The 26,609-nt window shown below is 37.5% G+C and overlaps 1 long non-coding RNA gene across 1 annotated transcript; it reads right to left on the bottom strand.

Annotated features, from left to right (window-relative positions):
* Positions 1-7,454: 7,454 nt before the first annotated feature.
* LOC116074213 lies at positions 7,455-18,900 on the bottom strand. Its single transcript, XR_004112141.1, has 2 exons — positions 18,625-18,900; positions 7,455-7,595 (listed from the first exon to the last, which is right to left on the bottom strand). It is a non-coding gene; the product is annotated as an uncharacterized LOC116074213 (long non-coding RNA).
* Between the last annotated feature and the right edge of the window lie 7,709 nt (positions 18,901-26,609).

Below are 26,609 nucleotides of genomic sequence, written 5' to 3' on the forward strand. Positions count from 1 at the left end.
AAGAAGATCTCAGAAGATGGAAAGATCTCCCATGCTCATGGATTGGCAGGATTAATAAAAAATGGCCATCTTGCCGAAAGCAATCTACAGATTCAATGCAATCTCCATCAAAATTCCAACTCAATTCTTCACAGACTTAGAAAGAGCAATTTGCAAATTCATCTGGAACAACAAAAAACCCAGGATAGCCAAAACTATTCTCAACAATAAAGGAACCTCTGGTGGAATCACAATCCCGGACCTTAAGCTGTACTACAGAGCAATTGTGATAAAAACTGCATGGTATTGGCACAGTAACAGGCAGGTAGATCAATGGAATAGAACAGAAGACCCAGAATTGAACACACATACCTATGGTCACTTGTTCTTTGACAAAGAAGCTAAAATGGAAAAAAAAAAAAAGCTAAAGTGGAAAAAAAGTCAGCATTTTCAACAAATGGTGCTGGTTCAACTGGAGGTCATCATGTAGAAGAATGCAATTTAATTCATTCTTATCTCCCTGTACAAAGCTCAAGTCCAAGTACATCAAGCACTTCCACATAAACCATATACACTGACTCTAATAGAAGAGAAAGTGTGGAAAAGCCTGGAACACAGGGGCACGGGAAAATTTCCTGAACAGAACATCAATGACTTATATGCTCCAAGATCAAGAATCAACAAATTGGACCTAATAAAATAGCAAAGCTTCTGTAAGGTAAAGGACACTTGTCAATAGGACAAAACAGAAACCAACAGATAGGGAAAAGATCTTCACTAACCCTACAACTGATAGAGGGCAATTATCCAATATATACAAAGAACTCAAGAAGTTAGACTTCAAAGAACCAAATAACCCTATTAAAAAATGGGAAACAGAGCTAAACAAAGAATTCTCAACTGAGGAATCTTGGATGGCTGAGAAGCACCACACTTTGTTCAACATCCTTAGTCATCAGAGAAATGCTAATCAAAAGGACCCTGAGATTCAACCTCACACCAGTCATAATGGCTATGATCAAAAACTCAGGTGATAGCAGATGTTGGCAAGGATGTGGAGAAAGAGGAATACTCCTTCATTCCTGGTGGGATTGCAAGCTGGTACAACCACTCTGAAAATAAGTCTAGTGGTTCCTCAGAAAATTAGATATAGTAGTACCAAGGACCAAGCTATACCACTCCTAGGCATATACCCAAAAGATGCTCCAACATGTAATAAGGACACATGCTCTACCATGTTCATAGCAGCCATATTTATAATAGCCAGAAGCTAGAAAGAACCCAGATGTTCATCAACAGAGGAATGGATACAGAAAATGTCGTACATTTACACAATGGAGTATTACTCAGCTACTAAAAATAATTACTTCATGAAATTCACAGGCAAATGGATGGATCTAGGGAATATCATCCTGAGTGACGATAACTCAGTCACAAAAGACCACACATGGTACATACTCACTGATAAGTGTATATTAGGCAAAGAGCGTGGAATACTCACAATACAACTCAATGACCACATGAAGCTTAAGAGAAAGCAAGACCAAAGAGTGGGTGCTTCAGTGCTTCTTAAAAGGGGGAACAAAATATCAAGGGATGTAGAGGATGGGAGGGACATGAGAGGAAGAGAAGAGGGGAGGGGAAAAAGAGTAGAAGAATCAGGTATGGGAAGAGATAGAGGAGATGTACAGAGGGTCAGGAAATTGAACAGACATGTGTAGCAATGGGGGATGGGGAGCTGGGGGTAGCAACCAGAACCTTCCGGATGCCAGGAAAGCAAGAGCCTTCCCAGACCTCACATAAATGGCATTAGCTGAAATACCCCACAAAGGGGAGGGAGAAACTGTTGAGACCATATCCAGAGGTTAGACATGGCTCACCCACTGGTTGAGGGATGGGGCCACCCACCCAGCTCCAAATTTATTGCTCCTGTCTAAAGGAAATACAGGGACAAAGAGTGGAGCAGAGACTGAAGGAAAGGGCATCTAGAGACTGCCCCACCTGGGGATCCATCCTACATGCAGACACATTGGATTGCCACCTGTTGAGTGCAATAATTAAAAAATAACCCTTGATATCACTGGTTAGGTACTGGTCTGCAGTCTTGGTATGTTCCTAGCCCAGTACATAGCCCAGTCCAAGATCACATGTTTCCCCTTTCCAAAGATTCTCTCTCCAAAGCTGGCTCTGCCTCTCCAGAGCTCCAAAATCTTTCTCAGTCCCTGCAGCTAGCTGCTGCCAAGCTCTCTCAGCACTCCCAAATGTCACTGGCTAGCTGAGGGTACACTCTTGCCAACCCATGCTCTGCTATAGTTACCATTCCCCTGGAGCTCAGTTGAGTTGCTTTGAAATGGAAAACACCAATATTAGTTTAAAACCAACAGATAACAAAATCCCTTGGAATGAAATTAGGGGAACACCCTCATAGAGGCAGGAGGGAAGGGGACGGGATAGGGGGGTTGTGGAAGGGAAACTGGGAAGGGAGATAACATTTGAAATGTCAATAAATAAAATAACCAATAAAAAGTGTATCTTAAAAAAAAAGAAAAGAAAAGAAAAGAAATCTTTCAGTGGTGGATTGTGCCATCAGATCTATCAGTCCCTAATCTACATCCTGCCTGCTCTGTTCCTGTCTCTCTGTCCAAAAAGGACGCATTCCTTGACCTGGCTTGCAGGTCAAGTTATTCGGGGGAGCAAGGAGGGTCACAACCTGTGAATAAAGAATGGGCGAGAGAGATGACAGGACTCAAGGAAGCATTACTTGTCAAGAGCCGTTTACTTAGTGGAGCTGAGCATATTTAAAGCAAAAATCTTGGAGGAGATGGGGAGAGGAAGGAGGGAGATGGAAGGTTACAAAATCTTCTGGGGTTGAGCTCCAGGGTGACAGGTGAGGAGGGGGTGATGACAGGTGGGGAGGGGGTGGATTTCCGTGAATGTTCTTTTCTCAGGGCCAAGCCGGATCATTGTGATTGTCAGGCAGGATGTTAATCTCAGGGTTCTCATCCTTGTGATTGTCAGGCAGGATGTTAATCTCAGGGTTCTCAATTATCTGGGGCAGGATGTTTATCTCAGGGCTCTCATGATTCCCAACAATTGCTTTTCCTGTATTCCCTCTTCTTCTCCTGGACCCAGAAGGACTGCCCCCTCCTCACCCAATGATTGGCTTCTTGTCATCTTTATTACCCAATCAATCTATTAGGGAGAAATTCCGCTACAGCTTACGTTCTTGCACATGACACTACACTACACTACACTACACTACACATGCTCGTGCACACACACATACACACAGAGGAGATTTATGGATCTCTTGAGAATCACATAAAACATATTTCGAAGGAAAAAGTCCTTCTTGCAGCATCAGGCTAGAGCCTAACAAACTCAGGGTAACTTTGACCCATAAAATCTCAGTTTCCTAAAATAAATCTGAAAGTTTTAATTAGCACCCAAGAACTTGTACTAAGAAATAGGGCTGATCTTTGTTCTTGCTCTACACTTTAAAGACACAATATATAAAAACTAGTGAATGCTGCTGAATTCGGAGTCTAGGATAAAAATCAAGCCTCAGACCTGAAATAGCACTGTATTTAGTTCATTTAAACTAAAATTTGAGGTTTATAAATCCCATTTGAAATGTCTTAATCTCCTTTGAGAATATGTATCAACATATGATTAGATATAAGATATTGCATGACCTAAAGCAGCAATCTTTTGTGGATTAGAACTAATTAGGCTTTGCATTGAAATTTTCTGTGAAACTGATGGCCTCACTAGGGAGCAGACTATTTTTAACCACAAACGGAGAGAAATGCATTGGCAAATGTGAAAGAAAATCTTTACAGCAACATATGCTAGAATGTTGAATTTCTATAGGATTATTTTTTTTTTCTGCATGAGGATTCCAAGTGCTAACTTTAGAAGATTAACTTTAGAAGATAACTCCAGGAGGCAATCTTTACATGATTAAACCAATTCAGTCCACAAACATGAGCTTGAACCATCACATTGTTTTTGGGCAACATCTTTTCCTTTTTACTAAACTAATATAATGTATTTTAAAATATGCAACTCAGTATTGACACTTTTGTAAAACATCAAAATAATTTATAATAGTTAAATGTTTCTTAAATATACATGATATCTTCTAAAGCTAAAAGTAGTATGCATTCAACCAGTTTTTAAAATCTATTTGGAATATTAAACATGATAGAAGTAGAAATTTTCTTATGAATTCCTCTATGAAAGGAAATTATGACAGGTTCCTGAGTAGACAGAAACCACTCCACCTCCAAGGAAGATTATGCAGCATTTAACTCTGGCTTCATAGAATGAATTGACTAGTGTTCCTTCTGTTTCTATTTTGTGGAAGAATTAGAAGAGTATTGGTATTAGGTCTTCTTTGAAGGACTGACAGAAGCCTGCACTAAACTCATCTGGTCCTGGCTTTTTTTGGTTGGGAGACTTTTAATGACTGCTTCTATTTATTTAAGGGTTATGGGACTGTTTAGATGGTTTATCTGATCCTGATTTAACTTTGGTATTTGGTCTAGAAAATTGTCTGTTTCATCCAAATTGTCCAGTTTTGTTGAATACAGGCTTTTGTAGTATGAACTGGTGATTTTTTGAATTTCCAGTTTTGGTTGTTACATCTCCCTTTTCATTTCTGATTTTATTGATTTCGATATTGTCTCTATACCCTCTGGTTATTCTGGCTAGGGGGTTATCTACCTTGTTGATTTTCTCAAGAACCAGTTCCTGGTTTTATTGATTTTATGTATAGTTCTTTTTTGTTTCTATCTGGTTAACTTCAGCTCTGAGTTTGAGTATTTCCTGTCGTCTACTCCTCTTGGGTGTATTTGCTTCTTTTTGTTCTAGAACGTTCAGGTGTGATGTTAAGCTGCTAGTGTGTGCTCTCTCCAGTTTCTTTTTTGGAGGCACTGATAGCTGTGAATTTTCCTCTTAGCACTGATTTCATTGTGTCCCATAAGTTCGGATATGTTGTGCCTTCATTTTATTAATTTCTAAAAAGTCTTTAATTTCTCTCTTTAATTCTTCCTTAACCAAGTTGTCATTGAGGAGGGCATTGTTCAGCATCCATGTGTATGTTGACTTTCTGGTGATTTTCGTTGCTATGGAAGACCAGATTGAAGATCATCTGTGGTGATCTGATGGGGTGCTTGGGATTATTTCCATCCTCTTGTATCCGTGGAAGCCTGTTTTGTGACGGATTATATGGTCAATTTTGGAGACGGTACCTTATGGTTGTGAGGAGAAGGTATCTTCTAGGATGAAATGTTTTAGGATGAAATGTTTTATAGATATCTGTTAAATCCATTTGGTCCATAACTTCTGTTAGTATGAATGTGTCTCTGTTACTTAATGTCTTTTATTTTCATGATCTGTCCATTGTAGGATGTTGACTTCTCCCACTGTTATTGGGTGAGATACAATGTATGCTTTGAGCTTTAGTAAATTTTCTTTTATGAATGTGGTTACCCTTGCATTTGGAGCATTAGAAGAACTCTCAATCCCAAATTGAGAGTTCTTCTTGGTAGATTTTTTTTCCGTTGATGAGTATTAAGTGTCCTTCCTTATTCTTTTTAATAACTTCTGGTTGAAAGCCAATTTTATTCAATATTAGAATGGCTACTCCAGCTTGTTTCTTGGGACCATTTGCTAGGAAAAATTTTTTCCAGATTTTTATTCTGAAGTAGTATATATCTATGTCACTGAGGTGTGTTTCTTGTATGCAGCAAAATGCTAGGTCCTGTTTATGAAGCCAGTCTGTTAGTCTATGTCTTTTTATTGGGGAATTGAGTCCATTAATGTTAAGAGATATTAAGGAATAATGATTGTTGCTTCCTGTTATTTTTGCTGTTAGAGGTGGAAGTATGCTTGTGTGGCTATCCTCTTTTGGGTTTGTTGAAAGAAGATAACTTTCTTGCTTGTTCTAGGGTATTGTTTCCTTCCCTGTGTTGGGGTTTTCCATCTATTATCCTTTGTAGAAAGGATACAATTTGTAGAAAGGATGCTGGATTTGTAGAAAGATATTATGTAAATTTGGTTTGTCATGTAATACCTTGGTATCTCCATCTGTGTTAATTGAGGGTTTTGATGGGTATAGTAGCATGGGCTGTCATTTGTGTTCTCTTTGAGTCTGTATGACATCTGGTTAGGATCCTCTGGCTTTTAGAGTCTCTGCTGAGAACTATGGTGTAATTTTTGACAGGTCTGCCTTTATATGTTACTTGACCTTTTTCCCTTACTGCTTTTAATGTTCTTTCTTTCTTTTGTGCATTTGGTGTTTTGACTATTATGTGACTGGTGGAATTTCTTTTCTGGTACAAACTATTTAGAATTCTGTATGTCTCCTATATGTTTATGGGCATCTCCTTCTTTAGATTAGGGAAGTTTTATTCTATAATTTTGTTGAAGATATTTACTAGCTCTTTAAGTTTGGAATCTTCACTCTCTTCTATATCCTTTATCCTTAGGTTTGGTCTTCTCATTGTGTGCTGGATTTCCTGGATGTTTTGGGTTAGGAGCTTTTTGCATTTTGCATTTTCTTTGACTGTTGTGTCAATGTTTTCTATGGTATCTTCTGCACCTGAGATTCTCTCTTCTATCTCTTCTATTCTGTTGGTGATCTTGCGTCTATGATTCCTGATCTCTTTCCTAGGTTGTCTATATCTAGAATTGTCTCCTTCTGTGATTGATTTCTTTATTGTTTGTAGTTCCATTTTTTAGATCCTGGATTGTTTTGTTCAATTCTTTCACCTATTTGATTGTGTTCTCCTGTATTTCTTTGAGTTATTTATGTCATTCTTAAAGTTCTCTATCATCATCATGAGATGGGATTTTAAATCAGAGTCTTACTTTTCCTGTGTCTTGGGGCATCCAGGGCTTGCTGTGGTGGGATAACTGGTTTTCGGTGATACCAAATAACCTTGGTTTCTGTTTCTTTTGTTCTTGCCCTTGCCTCTCACCATCTGGTTTTGAAGTCTCTGACTGTGGCTTGTCCCTCCTGCAAGCCTATGTGTGAGTACTCCTGGGAGACCAGTTCTCTCAGGGAGGCATTTGGGTATGGAGAGCTGTGGCGCTGGGTCAGCTCTGGAGTGTAGACAGAAACCAGAAGAATCCTGTCCCTGGCCGTTCCTCAGTTTCTGTGTCCTGATGGCTCTGGGAGGGTCCCGCTTGGGTCAGGAATTTGAGCAGAAGTGGTTGTCTTGCCTGTGCTCACAGGGTTATCAGCACTCCTGGGAGTCCAGATCTCTCTTGGCAGTATTTTGGTATGTAGCGCTGTGGCACAGAATCAGCTCCAGGTGCTGCTGCACAAGATCCTTTTTCTATCTTTTGTGATGATCTATGGGATTCAATGACTTTCTCCCATCTAATTGTACCTTACCACCTGGGAATAAACCATTTTCCACTCTACCTCCCTCATCCTTTCCCAAAACTCTGATATGAAATTTTTGTTCATAGTATCCATTTTTATTGATATCCATAGTGTAAAGATTTCCACATATGCATTAAATCATGTGGTATTTTTCGTTCTTGTGCTTAGCTTATCTTCTTGACATAATGACCTATAGTTGTATCCATATTACTTCACGTGGCTAGAGAAAGCATAGAGAGATTTTGAATATTCAGAAGTATAAATGTGAACATAGAGTGTTCTGCTACTACAGAAAAAGCTATTAATCAGTTATGACTTTTAGGTATTAGAGAAAATATAATTTTAAAAACAGCTTATCTGGTTGGAGAGATTTCTCATTCAACAAAGTATTTGCCATGCAAGCATGAGGATATAAAGGGCTTGCTGATCAGGTAGGGTTTTTTTTTTTTTTTAATTTTTAAGTATGTTGGGGGTGCTGTGCAAAAAAGTAACTGGAGTTGGAGTTCCAAAAAGTTGTGAGCTTACCAGTATGGGAGAACTGAACCTGAGTCCTCTGCAAGATCAGAATAGTTAAGAACAAGTGCTCTTTACCACTGATCCCCTCTTCAGCCCTAATTAGCTGCTGTTGATGATTTGGTGAGTTCTAGGCTCTATAAGAGACCCTGCATCTAGGAATAAGGTAGAGTGTTATAGAGGAGAATGCCTGGTATATACCACTAAACTACACACTTACACACATGCAAACACACACACACACACACACACACACACACACACAGAAGCAGAGAGAGAGAGACAGAGGAATAGCTGATCTGGATTATTACTATTTTATTATGACAAACCAAGTTACCAAAGACTTGAAGTGTCATTTCTGAACTATACCAACTCCTAACTTTAAAAAGTACCTTCCTTAGCAGAAACTCAATGTACAGTACTGCCAATGGACTTACAGAGATTGGATCTGTTAACTCTCACAGTGTCAAGGCATGTATATCACAATTAGTTTTGCTTTAGAAGTGAAGGAACTGAGACTCTTTCTGAGTAAATAAATTGCTCAGGATATCTGAACTTAATATCTTCTCACTGGAATTCAGAATACTTCCTCTATCATATACTTGCTTTGCCATTATTGTCACCCATGCTTGTCCTGCTGAAGGACAGAGTGTTCCTGCCAGAGGGAAAATGAATCAGAGACTCACTTACTGTTCACTAGAAGAAGATCACTAAAGATTTACATGAAAGAAAAGACAATCACCAAAATGAAATGACATGTATATAAGAACCTGGAACACAACATTTTCAAGGGAAAACTATCAAAGCCTAGGTTTGTAGCTGTTGTTAGAAGCCTGATACTGCCTTAGGTATGTAGAAATACGATTGGTAATTCACATTACCAGAAAAGTAGCTTCAGAGGTTCATCTTATTTATAATAAGAAAAAGAACTATATCACTCAGTAAACACTTATTTGCTAAGTCCCTTCTATATGTCATGTATGGAACTAGAAACACGTTCTGACCCACCCTGTGTAACTTCAGACAAAAGACATTATGTCTTATATTTTAGCTTCTTCTTCTGCAGTGTGAAAATCATAGGCCTTGACATCAAAGTTCTCCAGTACTTCAGCTGCACACATATACTCAGCAATATAGAGAAGGTGCTCAGAGTGCTCACACAGAGATGTCCTGCATACTGCTTTCCCTAAACCTGAATGAGCTAAGAGGAGTGAGCTGCTCCAAGTATGTTGATTGCCATTCTCCAATACTGCTTCTGCATATATCAGAATGTTAACAAAAGACTCTGCAGATGGTTGTTGAGAATTAAGTTAGATGAACTGTGTAAGGCACCCAGTTTACTTAAAAGTGTTTTTGATTCTTGTTAAAGATGGATAAAATATAACTACCTTTCATGTCTTTCCAGTTTTTTAGAACTCCATCTACTACTAGAATTGGGGAATCAGGTTATCTCATCAGTACCCAAACTCAAAGGAATTCCTATTTTCTTACATCCACCTCAGTCATAAAAGACTGTATTAAACATTCTTCACTCTCTCAAATGGGCTAATAGAGTCTAGTCAAGTTTCATTGATTATTTTAATGATTAGCCCAGATGGTTAGTTCTCATTGTCAATTAACAGAATTTTGAATCACCTAGAAGACATACCTATGGGTATGTTTTTAGGACGGTTTAGCTCAAGAGGAATAGCCCTTTCTGACTGTATATGGCAACATTCTGTCAAATGCACTATAGGCTGAATAGAAAAAGAACATGGAGGAGGCTACCTGAGCACTCCTATTATCTCCCTCTGCTGACTATCTACATACACAATGTGAGTTGCCTCCCATTCTCTGCTGCCATTCCCTCCTCTCTATAGTGGGCTGTACCCTTGTTAAGTAGTTATGTTGAAATAAACCTTACTGTTGTAAACTGTTCTTGTGAGGCATTTTGTCATAGCAGTAGAGAAAAGTAACTAATCTCCCTGGCAATTCTGATATGACACAAAAATCTTAGAAGAAAATATAAAGCAAAAGCAGTCAAACACTTCACCTGACTCTCTTTCTATATAGGAAATTTTCAAATATTCTACTGAGAAATTTATGCACTTCACCAGTATTATGTTCACACCCTATATGGTTTCTTACAGAGATATCTACCTGCTTTGTAGCCTTTATTTTTTATATGTCTTCCCTAAGTCACCCTGGCAAGCGTGAAAATCACTGTGTAGAACAGTATAACCTGGAATTCACAGCGAACAGCCTGCTTCTGCCTTTTAAAAATGCCTATGCCTTTAAAAAGTGGAGAACATTATTCTCATTTTACCACACCATAAACTAAAAAATTGAACAGTCTGTCACTGTCTTCACAGTATCACAGCTGGATCTCTGAAGTACATTAAGCTTTTGATATCAAAGAGCATTGCTGTTTCCTTTCTTTGGGCTCCTGGTAACTTGCATCTGAAGACCTTAGATGTCCTCACAACCTCACCTAACACATTCATAGTGTTTGCTGGACAGCCTGCTTTTAGAATAATTCACTTATTAAATATGTGTTTTCTCTCCATACTTGTTACTATACTAAGACTGGAGCTGTAATGATGATCATAAATAGTCATAATTGGAAACTGTAAACTAGAACCATGATTTGTATTCCTAAAGTATAGAACAGTACTCATGTATGATTAGTGATGTATTATGATTAGTGATTACCTTGGGACACAAGGTATAGGGAAGAGGAGAGGTTTCCAGAATAATTGGCAAGTGAACTGAAATCTCAGAATAAGTGAGAGTTGAATAGAAAACAGGAGAGCAGAAAAGGACCAAATGAGTGTCTCTAAAGTTAAGAGTACTTGCTGACCTTCCAAAGGACCAGGGTTTGACTTCCAGCACCCATGTAAGGTGGCTTACAACAGCCTATAATTATAGTTCTTAAAGATCAGATTCTGTCTTCCTGGTTCCACAGGCAACCAAACATACCATGCTGTGCACACACAGACACAAAGATGCACAAACATGAATATAAACTTAAAAATAAAAAAAAATTAAAAAGAAGAGTATTCTGTGTGTAGGAAATGGCATGGAATGAAGGATGGTTTATGTCAAAACAATTAAAGAAAGACAAAGAAAACTAGGGCAGAAACCAAGATATTATGGAAGTATAAAGTTTGGCATAAAACAACCAGTAATATGAATGTGCTTTTAAAAATTTATTTTATTTTGAGCCGGGCAGTGGTGACACATGCCTTTAATCCCAGCACTTGGGAGGCAAAGGCATGGATTTCTGAGTTCAAGGCCAGCCTGGTCTACAGAGTGAGTTCCAGGACAGCCACGGCTATACAGAGAAACCCTGTCTTGAAAAAAAAAGATTTATTTTATTTTATTGTATTTTATTCCCATATGTGCATCTGTGTTCAAGTGCCTATGTAGACAAAAGGTGGCATTGGGTAGAAGCACTACATGTAGGTACTAACATCCAACACCTGCCCTCTGGCAAAACATTTTTCAACTCTCTGGATATTGAAGACTATTATTTTACATCCATAAAAAAAGTTAAATATAAGATAGAGGTATTCACATGCTCTCTTATCTTTCATCTGCAGCCTTTTCCTTAGCATCAGTATCCTCCACAAGAGCATCACATTTGTAACATTTATAGCAGCTATAGCCACTTCACAATCACCAAAAGTCCATTGTTCACATATGACTCACACTGGCATCCTAACTGTGTGGCTTTCCATCTCTAGACTATTAAAATTACCTAACTTTCTTCTTCTAGTTCTAAATATATTTCTTGCTACTGGTGGTAAGTAATGGCTCCTGCACCCAGGATCTTTGAATCTTTAGCAGAAGTAGGACAAATAACTCATTACAATTCACTTATCACTGAGGAGGTGCATGGTATTAAACTCACAAACACAACAGAAGGATATTAGAATGGCTAATTCCTATTGTCAACAAAAATGGATTTGGAATCAACTAGGAAATATCCCACTTTACATGCTAAAAGGGAATTTCTTGCAATTTTAAGTAAATAGGGAAGACATAGATCTTAATAAGCATGGCGTCATACCATACACTGAAGTTCCAAACTGAAAAGAAAGAGAAAATGAAGAAAATAAACTGAGCACCAGGCTTTAAGATTCTCTCCATCCTGCCTGAAGACCTGAAGACACTCACGCCATGATGGACATAACTTCTCTGAACTATGTGCCAAACTAAGCCCTTCTTTCTTTAATTTTATTTATCAGGTAATCTCAGGATAGCAACAAGAGAAGAACCTAAAACAAACAATGACTCAAGATAAGTCATTAGGAAGTGTAAGGAATGGTAATACAGCAACATGAATCCTCTGATCACATCCAAAGACCTTCTAGGTCTGTGTGATCTGGCTTGAGTGACAAACCTTTAATCCCCCTGGTTAGAAACTGACATACCTTTAGTACATACCTTTAATCATGAAAATGTAGGTAAAGTTAGTTGGTAGAAGGAAGCAGCCATGTTAGAAAGTGACAGCTAATTGTAGAGCAGTTCAGTGAGTGGAGTTCAGTCAGTTGAGTTAGTGCAGTAGAGTCAAGTCAGTCAGTTGGGAGTCAGTACAGCATGGTGGAGTTAAGTTCTTTCATAAGTTCATACAGTTCAACGAAGGTCAGCAGAAGCAGTTGAAGACAGAGAATAAGATGGAGAAGAGTTTGAGCCAGAATGCCTGAGCTGAACCAGCCAGAGATCAGAAAGAGCTAGAAATGGTGAATCAGTAAGCCTATGAGATGACAATTACATCTAAAAATAAAAGCAAATTTTACAAGAGTTCAGGAAAGCTTTAGAATGGAATCTAAAAATATGTGGATGCTGACTAGTATCTTACAAAGCAAGACACCAGAATAGAAGAAGGTCCATAAGAGGAAGGAAAGATGGTTAAAACTGTAGAGTAAGAGAAATAGGGTCTTAGAGATGAAGCTGAGGCCTTAAGTTAGTGCTAGCCTGCATCTCATAACTTATATTAGGGAAGCTAAAATATAGTCTAACTCTCTGGCTATGGAATTGAAAATGGATTTACACCACAGAATGTAGAAACATACATGAGAAATCTATTACTATCCACAAGACAATAGTAATGTTGACCAAACTGAAGCATCCAAAGGAGGGACAGAAAAGTGCTAGTGGTTTCAGGAAATAGCCAGAAAGTAGAATATAAAGGCTATACTCTTTGTTTAAGCTCCAATTTGCTTAAGCACAAAAGCCTATCTATAATTCTATCCATGTATCCTAAAGAAACAATGTAATTTGGGCCATATCGTACCACCACTCATTGAGCCATAGAACTAGGAAAGACTCTTTTCTGTATCTGACTCAAAACTGAAGAGTGTGCAGCCTATACTGGACTCTGTCAAATATGTTACTACCTGATATTAATAAATTCATGTCTTTAATTTTTATATCAGCTAGTGTTATACAACATTCATGTGGCAAATCAACTTCCTGATTACAAACTTCCCATTCAGTTAACAAATTAAACTGAAATATAATCAGCTTTTTCTGCCATCTGCATGTAATTTCCATATTAGCAGACTGGAGAATTGATGGACTATAATAAGAAAATATATTTCCTTATCACCAGTGTTTGATCTATTGTTTAGAATCCCCCAATTTATGTGAGAGAGGAAAATATAGCTGAGAAAAATATCCTATGCTAGATTATATCAATACATATACTCTTAAAGGTTGTAATTTCAAATCCCATGTGATATATCATTTTCATTCATCTATTCATTCTACAAATATTTACTGGTACCACACTAAACATTTATTATTAAGGAATGATCAAGGTCCATACTGTCTCCCCCCACCTTTTAATAGTCAGTAACCCCATTGATTAAACAACTAATAATCACAATCCTGAGTTAAAAGGCTATGATATGTGGGACTGGAGAGATGGGGCAGCACTGACCACCTTTGCAGAGAATTCAATTCTCCATACCCACATTATAGCTCACAGATATCTGTCAGTCCAGTTCCAAAGGCTCCAGTTTCTGGCCTTCAAGGGTACCAAAAGGCATAAATATGGGGCAGACAAAATCTCATAAATGTGTGAAATAAAATCTAAAACTGTTTAAGAAAATATTTCTTTTAAAAAGTTATGACTTTAGAAAAAATGTTATGGCTTGGGGGCTGGAGAGATGGCTCAGTGGTTAAGAGAACTGACTGCTCTTCCAGAGGTCCTGAGTTCAATTCCCAGCAACCGCATGGTGGCTCGCAACCATCTGTAATGAGATCCAATGCCCTCTTCTGGTGTGTGTCTGAAGACAGCGACAGTGTACTCATATAAAATAAATAAATAAATAAATAAATGAATCTTTAAAAAAAATTATGACTTGAAAATATGCTTTCTGAGTGAGTAGGGAAGGCATGCATTTTATAACTTAGACTTATGAGGAAGCAGTCACATCATACAAAAATGTCTTTCTTGTCTCCACTCCTCTATATAATGAATCTCAGGTTCCCTTGTCAGAATCTAACTTACATGTCTCTGTATTCTCTGCAGTACCAGAAATTATTTTTCACAGGTAATTGAAGAATGGTTTATATTCAGTGAACTTCTATTCCAACCTCTTTATACTATCAAACAACAACAAGAGGGAGATGAAATACATCATTTCCCAGGCTCTCTTGCCTATCTGTTTACAACTGTGACTTGAATTATGCCATTCAGAATCTATAATTTGGGTAATTCAGAATATATTCCAAATACAAACATACTCATGTATATTATAAAAGACACTTGACTCTGTAGCCAGAATGTTGGTCTCGAGTCAGTATTAAGAACCTGAGGACAGCAGTTTGAACAGTGGCTTCCTCATTCTCTGGCTTTTAAACTGTAGCAGGGATGGCAATTGTCTTGTGTGACCAGTTTTATAAGTATTGCTCTTACTATATTGTCATTGCCAGAGGCCCAGCCTAAGGATCACTTCTGTATACATGGAACAATGTCATTGCAGATTTGTTCTCTGTATTGGCTCACAACAGCTAGAATAACTCTGCTATCTTCAGCTGTACTTTATTATATCATTTAGAGTAAAACTGAATTTGTTAGAAATATATACTGGGTCCCATATGTAGTATATAAAGTAAACATGCTGATGAGAAAATAGTAACAGTAAGTGACTTCAAATATGCACCTTAAAATTATCTTCAAATGGGTTGATTGTGGGTAATTTGGAGTAATACAAAGGCAATGTACATGTCCTTCAGTGGTCTAGAAAGAAGCCAATGAGTATAGCAAGTTAGTGTCTTTGACATCTTTGAGGAGATTGAAACATGACCAGAAGTAAAGTGTATCAGCTTTCCCAAAATAGTGTGACTCTGTGAGATATCTGAAGCATGGTGGGAAGAAAGGGCAGCTTATATGAGAAGGGTCAGAAGACTCTCACCAGAATTTCAACAGATTCAAAACATTTGCTGTAAAAGTCTCTAGCATAAAAATAATATTCTTTACATTAAAGTAACAACAATATAAGCTTAAAACCTGAATGGATATGACTTTGGGTAGAGTTTCACTTTTTGCTCCAACATGTTCTTACATCCTCAAACAAGCCTACTATGTTCACAATTAGTATAACCTATTGTTGCTTTTCCTATTGCTGTGATGCAAAAGCCTGACTGAAGTAACTTAAGAAGCGATACCTCTTAGCCATCAAGTCACACTTCATCATGATGAGAAAGCCACAGCAGCAGGAACTTGAGACTTGAGGCACCTTGCCATTTTCTATCAGTATAAAAGAAGCGGAGTATAAGGGGCTACAGAGACGGATCAAGGGTTAAGAGTATTTGCTTTTCTTGAAGAGAACAAGTTCAGTTCCTAGCATTGCAGTTGGATGGCTCACAACTGCCTGTAACTCCAGCTCCAGGGTTTCTAATGCCTTTTTTTGAAATCCACTTGCCTGTAAAATAATACCAATATACATATACTTATAATTTAAAGTTTAAAATTAATAAAAGAAGCAGAGAGGAATGGATGCTTATGCTCAACTCATTTTCTTCCTTGTATATTGTCTAAGCTCACAGATCAGAGAATGATGCCTGGCATAGTAGATACATCTTGCTACTCCATTAGCCTAGTTAAGATAATCCACCAGACAGTTTCAGAAACCAATTTCCTAAGTGATTCTAGATTTCACTTACTTCACAATTAAGATTAAGCATGACATTTACCCACTTTAGTCCCTGCTATGGGAACCTACTTTATCAAGTATGATTCTTTCAGATATGCCTGAGGAACTGCCCCACAATCACAATCAGATTCTTCAGAACCAGTTAAATATAGTATCTTCAAATTCTTGCATGCAAAAAAAGTCCTATGTATGACTATTATAAAAATCACTGACGTGAATACCTTGAGGAAGCTCATAACAGTATGTTCAGATGGACCGTATTCTCTTCTAAGAACCTTTCTTCCTCTCAAACCTCAAAATCATGTCTGCTTCACCCACTAAAAATCTGTTGATCTGGAACCCCAGCCTAGGAATTTATTTCCAATTAAAATACATTTATTAAATTCCAACATTGCTTCATACTGATTGGTCCTGAAATTCATATGTGGAAAATTCAATGCTGTGAATCCCAGCTTTCTACATCAATGTCTCGAAAAGCATGGCCTCCATCAAGATGCTATAGACAAGGACCTCTTGCCTCCCTTCTATATAATATAGAATAATTATACTTTTTGACAGAAGGTCTAATTCTCTTCTTTCTGGGATAGATGTATCAAAGATTTACTCAGTTGTTTATCTAGATATCAATCTCCTAGTCTAATCTACATCAATTTACTTTCTTTTTTCACCCAACTCTTCTATAAACCCAACTTTGGGTAAAAATTCTTAGGATCAAGAGAAGTAATTTATACTGTGGAAAGCCTTTTGGGGTACTGACATTGACCTAGGACAAAAAAATGGGCTTCAGGCAGGAATCTGGCATTGGCCATGATAAGGAAGTAAGTTTCAGCAAGAATCTAACTTTAGGCTATAATAGGGAAGGAGGTTAAGGCAGGAATTTTAATCTTAGGATGGCACAAAAAAGTAGGCTTCAGGCAAGGTTTTGGACAAGGAAGTGGGCTCAAGTATTTTGGTCATTATGACAAGCCCTTTTAAACAACTGTGTGGGAGTAATTATGGGACGTTGCTTACTGCCTTGCTAGTTCCTTATTGTACTGCTCACCCTTAATACTTGCATGTAATTAAAATGGTTTAAAAAGCGGATTGGACAAATAAAATTTGCCTCCAGTCTCAGAATTGACTGAAGTCATGCTACAATGTTGTCTAGCTGTCTTTTTTCTTTTTAATCCTCACTCCTGCACCGGGGAACCTGCTAACTGACTGAGCAGGCTTCGTCATTATACACCATGATCATATAACCATTAATTGCCAGAGCCAGAACTCTTTGGCTCTTTAATGTTGGGTATACATTCTTAAGTGCTTTTTATATGATGTGGTCTCACACAATGAGTTTTCTTCCAATAAAAGAGTAAACTAACCAAATGACATGATTTCCAGGTCTTCTTGACCATCACAGTAGTTCACAAAATGAACAATTGCATCTGATTGTACAACATTTCCTTCTGAGTTGGTAGAGTGTGATGGAACTCATCTGTTTCTCCAGATGTGACCCATAGATTACATAAATTTTAAAGATGTACTGTTAAGAACTAGATCAAATTCATGTCTTCTTCACCCACTAAAATTTTGTTGATCTGGAACCCCAGCCTAGGGATTTATTTCTTATGTTCTACAACCAGTTTCCATGTCTTCTCTCTTCTTTCACTTTTCTCAAGAAGGTGTTGTATTTTGTACTGAAGCTCCTGAGTATCCAATATAACTGCACAACGTAGATTTCTGTGCTGTTTTGGTGTGGGAGAGGTTTGTTCATATTATATTCTCACACAAAAGATTTTCCTAAGGTTTTTACACCTCGAGAACTCAGTCTACCTTTCACTGGCTTCATAAGTTTTGGAATTCGACACAGGAGGGAATCTTAACAGCTGCTTGAGTGACATAATTTAAAGGTAAACAAGAAAACATCTCTGACCCCCATAAAATCTTGTCTCTATCCATTTAGTGATGGCTGAAATCTAGAACTTTCTTCATTTAAATGGTAACACACTGTATATCCCAGAGTTCAAATGCCCCCAAGAGAAATAATATGAAGATATTATTATTGGTCATAAATATCTATATTTATTTTCTGTTGCTATGCTAAAATAATATGACCCAATGCAACTTTAAAAGGGGTGTTGGTGGTGGTGGTAGTGATGGCAGCCACCAAGGGAAACCTGGTTTCAGGAACAGGAAGCTGGATGAACACATTTTTAGTCACACACAGGAAGCTTGATGGAAGTAAGGGAGCAGGGAAGGAAGGAGATATAGAAAGAGAAGAGCAGAAAGTCATGAGAGACTATAAACCCTCAAAACCAGCCCTTAGGGACACATTTCCTTTATTAAGTTTGTTTCTCCTAAAGGTTTCATAATCTCCCTCAAAAAAAAAAAAAAAAACAACCAACTAGGGACCAGGTATTCAGATATATGAGCCCATGGGATATACATCTCATTAAACCACCACAACATCCTACTGTCAGAGTTTTTCAATCTTTTCAAATGTCTTTTAAGGAGTTTTTCCAAGAAGGGAAACATCAGAGCATAATGCTATATTTAAGATACAGAATAATAATGGGATATCATCACATCATTATGAGAAAATGAAGAACCAACCTGCTTCCATATTAGGATTGTGACTAAATGGTGAACAGACACAGTCTGAGTTTATCAATCCTTCTAATGTCTTTTAAGGAGTTTTTTCAAGAAGGGATATATTTAAGGTACAGAATAATAATGGGATATCATCACATCATTGTGAGAAAATGAAGAGCCAGCCTGCTTCCATCTTAGGATTGTGACTAAATGGTGAACAGACACAGGGATGTTTTCTTCCTACCATTCATAAACAAGAAATAAGCCTAGGTTTAAGTACTGAGATTTTCACGGATGCTTGTCTTACAATAAGTCAGTGCAATCTTTATTTAGCATCCCAGCAGACCTTTTCTTAAAAAAGCTGACTAAAAATTATAAAGGAAACAAAAATTGATTTATGAAAAAAACATGAGAGAAGCCTTTTCTGACTATTGATACACAAAGTAATCAAAGTCCTGTTAGACTCAGCCATTGACTACTTACTGACCATTATCATTCCTATAAAGGAAATCTTCTCCCTTGTAGTTCTTGCTTCCCAGGCACATTCTTTCTTTATCCATTAGTATGGAGATTCCTGTTGTCTTAAGACCTAGAAATATTCTGAACTCTTAAATTCCTTGGTATCACTACACAAGAAATTTTCATCTATTCTGTCATAAAAACTCCTGCAACTTTTTGAAACATTTTTCTATGAACTTTGTCCTAAGACTGGACTGGAATGAAATGGTCTCCTCTACCAATTATTATACCTGAGTTTCTTTGAGTAGAAGCACTGATAACACTGTCCTTCAAGCTATACCCTCTTGAATATCTTTTTTTGATAGTGGTTGTAGGTAGATCTTTTATTCTCAGGTTTGGCTTTTTCCTCAGTTTCTAGACACAGAAATTCTAAGGTGACTTTCTGTGTGATGGGAGCATCTAACACAGAGTGTCTAAATCCTTTAGAATTATCTGAGTGGTGGGAGTATCTTTTGTTCTAATGAGATCACTCTGGGCTCCTGGAGAGCTTTAGAATGAGAGCTGGTTGCTAGGAAACCAAACATTTGATTAGAGGGTTGGAATTTTCAGACTCCTCGGAGGGAAGAACTGTTCTTTGGTGGTTACTAACAGTCAAGGATGTAATCAATCTTTCCAATATAATGAACCTCCATCCTTGCTAAGGGGTCAGGTGACTGAAGAGCAAGGCCCTCTGAAAACAAAGTGGGAGTTCCCCTCTCCTCATTTGTCATTACTTATGTTGTGTTTCTTTTCCAACTATCACTTTTCCATTGAGTAAGCTCAACTTTTGTTATAACATTTATAATAAGCCAATGAACATGAGTGTTTTCCTCTGTCTTTAGAATAATTCTTGCATTTTCAATAAACCCTAAGAAAGAGACTGAGGGAAAGGCCATCCAGAGACTGCCCCACCTGGGGATCCAGCCCATATGCAGCCACCAAACCCAGACACTATTCCTGATGCCAAGAAGTGCTTGGTGAAAAGGACCTGATATAGCTCTCACCTGATAGGGTCTGCCAGAGCCTGACCAATACAGATCCAGATGCTTGCAGCAAACCATCAAACTGAGTATGGGAACCCCAATGGATGAGTTAGGGGAAAGACTGGAGGAGCTGAAGAAGTTTGTAACCCCATAGAAAGAACAACACTATCAACCAACCAGAGCTCCCAGGAACTAAACACCAACCAAAGAATACACATGGAGGGATCCATAGCTCCAGCTGCATATGTAGCAGAAGATGGCATTATCTGGCATCAGTGAGAGAGAAGGCCTTTGGTCCTGTGAAGGCTTTATGCCTTCACCATAGGGAAATGCTAGGGCAGTGAGGTAGTAGTGGGGGAGAACACTGCCATAGAATCTGGGGGGAGGGTGTTGGGGTAGGAAGGTTGTGGAGGGGAAAGTGGGAAGGGTGATACATTTGAAATATAATAAATAAAATAACAATTTTTTTAATAAATAAATACATCCTAGGAGAAAGCCACTTATAACACATATTTCAACCTGTCTCTTGCAACTGGCAGAGGAGAGGAGGAGGTTTATGGAATCAAGTTCATATTCTGTGGGATGTAAGTAATTCCAAGTAGACAGTGCCAGAATTGAATTGAATTATAACAGAGTATGTATGACATAATATATGTTATATACATTATAAATAACATATATAATACATATGTGTATCTGTATATTTTACACATACACACAGAGTTCCAAACATGGACCTTCTACAACATCTTGTAAAAACATCTTGCAGAACTGTTGAATGTGTCTAGTCCTATTCAGTGTCAAACATTTTGTACTATAGTAGAAATAGGGGGAAAAACAAGAGGCTTTTGCTTTTCTTTTACAAACTATTTTGTTGTTGTCATTATCAAACTGTTAACTCACCAAGAATCTCAAGCCCTTGATAGCTGATCATCTTTGGCATGTGTTGTACATTTCTTATATTTCAGGTCCCCCTTACTGTCTTCAGTAAGGATCTTATGTAGAGAGATTCTCTTGTAAAATGAATGGAAGCATCACCTGTCAATAAAATGCTGTTGTTCTATTAGGCAGAAATTCCAGTAGAGACAGTGGATTTCTGAGATAGAGTCAATCACCCCAAATGCTGAAGAAAAGGCCCAGATGAAACTGAAGAGATGTATCCAACCATGTGGCAGGACTTAGAATAGAATAAACATGTAAGTATCTTATGAGCCAGTCAAGGATCAAGCCAAAGCCTTCAGCCTAGGCATTTTATTCATATATAATTAAATCTCAGGGTCTTTATTTCAGGAAATTTGGGTGTGGGTGGAAAAACATGCAATTATAATCCTGCTTTATCACCTTATCCAGAAATAGCCTTTCACTTGCTGCTTCTCATAATTTTCTATCCACTCACTACCACCCTCATCATTAGCTGCGAGTCCTTACTTCACCAGGCTATATTCTGAGGTCAGATTGTTTCTCTCCTACACACAGAATTCTACTACTATGGAATCAAAAGCCTGTTCCAGTGGGCCAGAATATTATTCCTGTTTCTTAACAAATAGTACTCCATAAGTTTTTCTTTGACGTTACTTGATTGTAAGATCATCATTTAGAGCCAACAACATTTCACCTTACAGAATGACACTATCTGTGTGACTTCTACCCAGCCCTGGTCAATCTTAGTAGTTATAGACTAGTTTATGCAGCTGATTTATTAAGATTTAAACAAATAAATATTTTATTAGTTTATCTTTAGTATTAGGACTTCCAAACATTTGGCTACTTGAGTTGGCCAAGGAAGCACTTTGCATCCTTTTAGGAACACTTCAAGTAAAACAGAACTGAGTCACTGGAACTCAAACAAGCAGCAGTGGGAACGGTCCAAATCTCTGTGATAGTGACCTCCTGACATGTAGCATCCATAGCCAATAACAGGAAAGTCTTCCTTCATTCTTCTCCTGTGTAGTAGCAAGTTCTCTCACACCAATAATCACTCATTGGTTTACAAAGTTAGATTTTGGTGTGATTGTTACTTTGGTCAGTTGTGTATTGTGTCTTCCAGAAACAGGCTGCATGCTGGGTTGAATTTTTCTGACTTCTTGATATCTTGTTAAAACAACACGAAAACAAACAAACAAGCAAACAAAAGTAAAAAAAAAAAAAAAAGATATTGTTCAAAAGTAAAGCTTGAAAGAGAGAGCCTGGACTGAGTGAAATTCTGAGGAGTCTGAGTTACTATTTGGAGCTTGCTTTTAGTAGGTCCAAAGGACCTGGAGTTGCTTGTTGTACTGGCTGGTTTTATGTATCAACTTGAGGAAAGCTACAGTCATCAGAGATGAAGGATCCTCTGTTGAGGAAATGCCTCCATGAGATCCAGCTGTAAGATATTTTCTCAGTTAGTGCCATCGTGGGTGGTGGTATCCTTGGGATTATGGTCCTGGGTTCTATAAGACAGTAGGCTGTGCAAGCCACATGAAATAAGTCAGTAAGCAACATGCCTCCATGGTCTCTGCTTCATCTCCTGCCTTCAGGTTCCAACCTGCTAAGCTCATGTCCTTACTTCCTCTAATGATGGACTAGGATCTGGAAATGCAAGCCAAATAAACCCTTTCCTCCCCAGCTTGCTTTTTGATAATGGTGTTTTCATTGCAACAACAGAAACCCTAACTATGACACTTGATAAGGGATGCAGTGAGATGGTTTCCTTTTCTGGTTGAGAGGCTTGAGTTACGTAATGCTTTATTGACTGGATAAACCCTTTCCCATGGTGCATCTGGTTTTGATCAAGTGCATTTCCAATTTTGCATAATCCCAATATAATTAATAGAGGTTTTCCCTAAAACTTCATTCAGAAAACACAACTTGCTTTAAGAAGCAAATACTCAAATCTAGTCCAGGTTATGCTTAGAAGTAGTTAATCCCCTTATTTTGTACATGAGAATCTGATCTCAAAGAAGTCAATTAGCTTTGTCAAAGATATATGGTAAGTTAATGTGAATGCAAATATGGCTTTTTTAATAAAATGTATTCTGATTTGGCTTTCCCTCTCCTACCTCCTCCCAGATCCTCCCTGATTCCTCATTCACCCAAACAAAATCAGAAACCATAATACATAAGCAATGGACCTATAAAGAAAATAAAGTTCAAACAAGCATTATGTAAAAAAAAACAAAAGCAATAACAAAACAAACAAACAAACAAACAAAACCACCAAAATTACCAGTATGTAATTTTTGTGTTGGCCATCTACTGTTGGGCATGTGGCCTGCCCATAAGCATGTGGCTTGTATACCCAATAAGTCTGCAACAGCAAAAACTGATTTTCCTTGGTGAAACGTTATCAGTTGGAGACTGATCTTTAATTTCTTATTAAAAAATCTTTAATTTCTTTATTTCTTCCTTGATGAAGTTATCATTGACTAGAGTGTTATTCAGCTTCCATGTGTATGTAGGTGTTCTTTTGTTTTTGTTATTATTGAAGTCCAGCCTTAGTCCATGATGACCTGATAGGATACAAAGGATTATTTCAATCTTCTTATATGTGTTGAGGCCTGTTTTGTGACCCATTATATGGTCAATTTTAGAGAAGGTACCTTGAGGTACTGAGAAGAATGTATATTCTTTTGTTTTAGGATGAAATGTTCTATAAATATCTGTTAAATCCATTTGGTTCATAACTTCTGTTAGTTTCACTGTGTCTCTATTTAGTTTCTGTTTCCATGATCTGTCCATTGCAGAGAAGAGGGTGTTGAAGTCTCCCACTATTATTGTTTGAGGTGCATAAAAGAAATATTAATAAAGTTTCTTTTATGAATGTCGGTACCCTTGCATCTGAAACATAGATGTTCAAAATTGAGAGTTCATCTTGGTAGATTTTTACTTTGATGATTATGAAGTTTCCTTTCTTATCTTTTTTGGTAACTTTCGGTTGAAAGTTGATTTTATTCAATATTAGAATGGCTACTCCAGCTTGTTTCTTGGGACCATTTGCTTGGAAAACTTGTTTTCCAGCTTTTTTGTCTGAGGTAGTGTATGTCTTTGTCACTGAGATGTGTTTCCTGTATGCAGCAGAATGTTAGGTCATGTTTACTTATCCAGCCTGTTAGTCTATTTCTTTTTATTGGGGAATTGAGTCCATTGATGTTAAGAGATATTAAGGAATAGTGATTGTTGCTTTCTGTTATTTTTGTCATTAGAGGTACAATTATGTTTGTGTGACTATCTTCTTTTGGGTTTGTTGAAAGAAGATAACTTTCTAGCTTATTCTAGGGTATAGTTTTCATCCTTGTGTTGGCATTTTCCATCTATTATTCTTTGTAGAGCTGGATTTGTGGAAGGATATTGTGAAAATTTGGTTTTGTCATAGAATATCTTGGTTTCTCCACTCATGGTAATTAATAGTTTTGCTGGTTATAGTAGCCTGGGCTGGCATTTATGTTCACTTAGGGTCTGTATGATGCTTGTCCAGTATTTTTTGGCTTTTAGAGTCTTGTCTTTTAGAAGTCTCATGTACTTGATATGTCTGGCTTTACATGTTACTTGACCTTTTTCCCTTACTACTTTTAATGTTCTTTGTTTTGTGCATTTAGTGTTTTGACTATTATGTGACAGGAGAAATTTCTTTTCTGCTCCAGTTTATTTGGAATTCTGTAGGCTTCTTATATGTTTATGGGCATCTCTTTGTTTAGGTTAAGGAAGTTTTCTTCTATAATTTTGTTGAAGATATTGACTAGCTCTTTGAGTCGGGAATCTTCACTCTCTTCTATACCTATTATTCTTAGGTTTGATCTTCTCATTGTGTCCTGGATTTCCTGGATGTTTTGCCTTAGGACTATTTTTTCAGTTGCATTTTCTTTGTTACGTTAGTGTTTTCTATGGTATCTTCGGCACCTGAGATTCTCTCTTCTATCTCTTGTATTCTGTTGGAGATGTTTGCATCTGTGACTCCTAATCTTTTCCTAGGTTTTCTATCTTCAGGGTTGTCTCTCCTTGAGATTTCTTTATTGTTTCTCTTTCCATTTTTAGATCTTGGATGATTTTTTTCAATTCTTTCACCTGTTTGGTTATGTTTTCTATATAAAGGATTTTGTGTTTCCTCTTGAAAGGCTTCTAGCTGTTTACCTGTGTTCTCTTGTATTTCTTTAAAGGAGTTATTTGTGTCTTCCTTAATGTCCTCTATCATCATCATGAGATGTGATTTTAAATCAGTCTTGCTTTTCCAGTGTCTTGGGCATCCAGGGCTCACTGTTATGGGAGAACTATGTTCTAATGATGCCACATAGTGTTGATTTCTGTTCCTTATATTCTTGACCTTGCCTCTTGCCATTTGGTTATCTCTGGAGTGAGCTATTCTTGCTTTCTCTGATTGTGGCATGTCTCTCCTGCAAATCTGTGTGTCAGCACAGCTAGGATACCAGTTCTCTCCTGGAAAAATTTGGGTTTGGAGTGCTGAAGCACAATGTCATCTCTGGAGCACAGACAGAAACTGGGAAGATCCTGTCCCAGGCTGTTTCTTGGTTCCTGTGTCCTGAGGGCTCCAGGCCAGTCCCTTGGAACTGAGTTTGTGATCTTACCTGTGCTCACAGTTGTGTTGGCACTCCTGGGAGACCAGCTCTCTCCCACTGGTATCTAGGTATGGAGAGCTATGTCACAGTGTTACCTCCAGGCACAGATGGAAACTGGAAGCTCAATTTTCATTTTTTTAAAATCTTGGTTTTATAGTTTATACTTGTGTTCAACAACAGTTTTTTTTAATACACACTAGAAGTAAATGCAAAATTAAAAGGTACAATTCTACTAAGGCCTGGAAATCTGAACAAGTGAGTCTATTCATCACTGATTGAGGTAAAACAGATCAAACCTGATATCCCTACATATGTGTCATTTACATAGGGGAAAGAGCATTTGATAACAAGTAGGGACAGCTGCAAAGTTATACTGTACAAGAGTAGGGTCGTTTTTTAAATTGTATTCTCAATCTGAAGACAAAGATCACAAAGGAGCATCTTTTATTAATATAAAAGAGAGTTTATTTAAAATAATTCAAATGACTCCATACTTATTCAAAAGTAAAACCTCCACTATATTTGGAACTATGGGATATTTATTGGGTGGCAGGTGGGGGGAAAATTCATCTAGTATTGAAAAAAGAGAAACAACTTAGCAAATTAGGTAAACAGGAAATCTGTTCACCAATCTCATTAATTCACATATGTGCTTCTAATTAAATTTTTAATTTAGAACTTTTATAGAATGTTAACCTTCAAAATACTCTAGAGATGTAAGATGTTACAGATATTCTTGCTTAGATGCTCAGTCACAGATATTCAATAAGGGCCTATTGATGCAAGGGAGTGCAGTAAAACGTTAACATGCTATCCATTTCTTTGAAATGTTTTTTGTATACAAAGATGAGGACATTCTACAGGCAAAAACTGAATCACCAATATGATTTTAGAAATATGTCTGGGTAACAGAGCTAAACAAAGAATTCTCAATTGATGAACACCGAATGGCTGAGAAGCACCTAAAGAAATGTTC

Source organism: Mastomys coucha, unplaced genomic scaffold, assembly GCF_008632895.1.
Source record: "Mastomys coucha isolate ucsf_1 unplaced genomic scaffold, UCSF_Mcou_1 pScaffold24, whole genome shotgun sequence".
Lineage (NCBI taxonomy): Eukaryota > Metazoa > Chordata > Mammalia > Rodentia > Muridae > Mastomys > Mastomys coucha.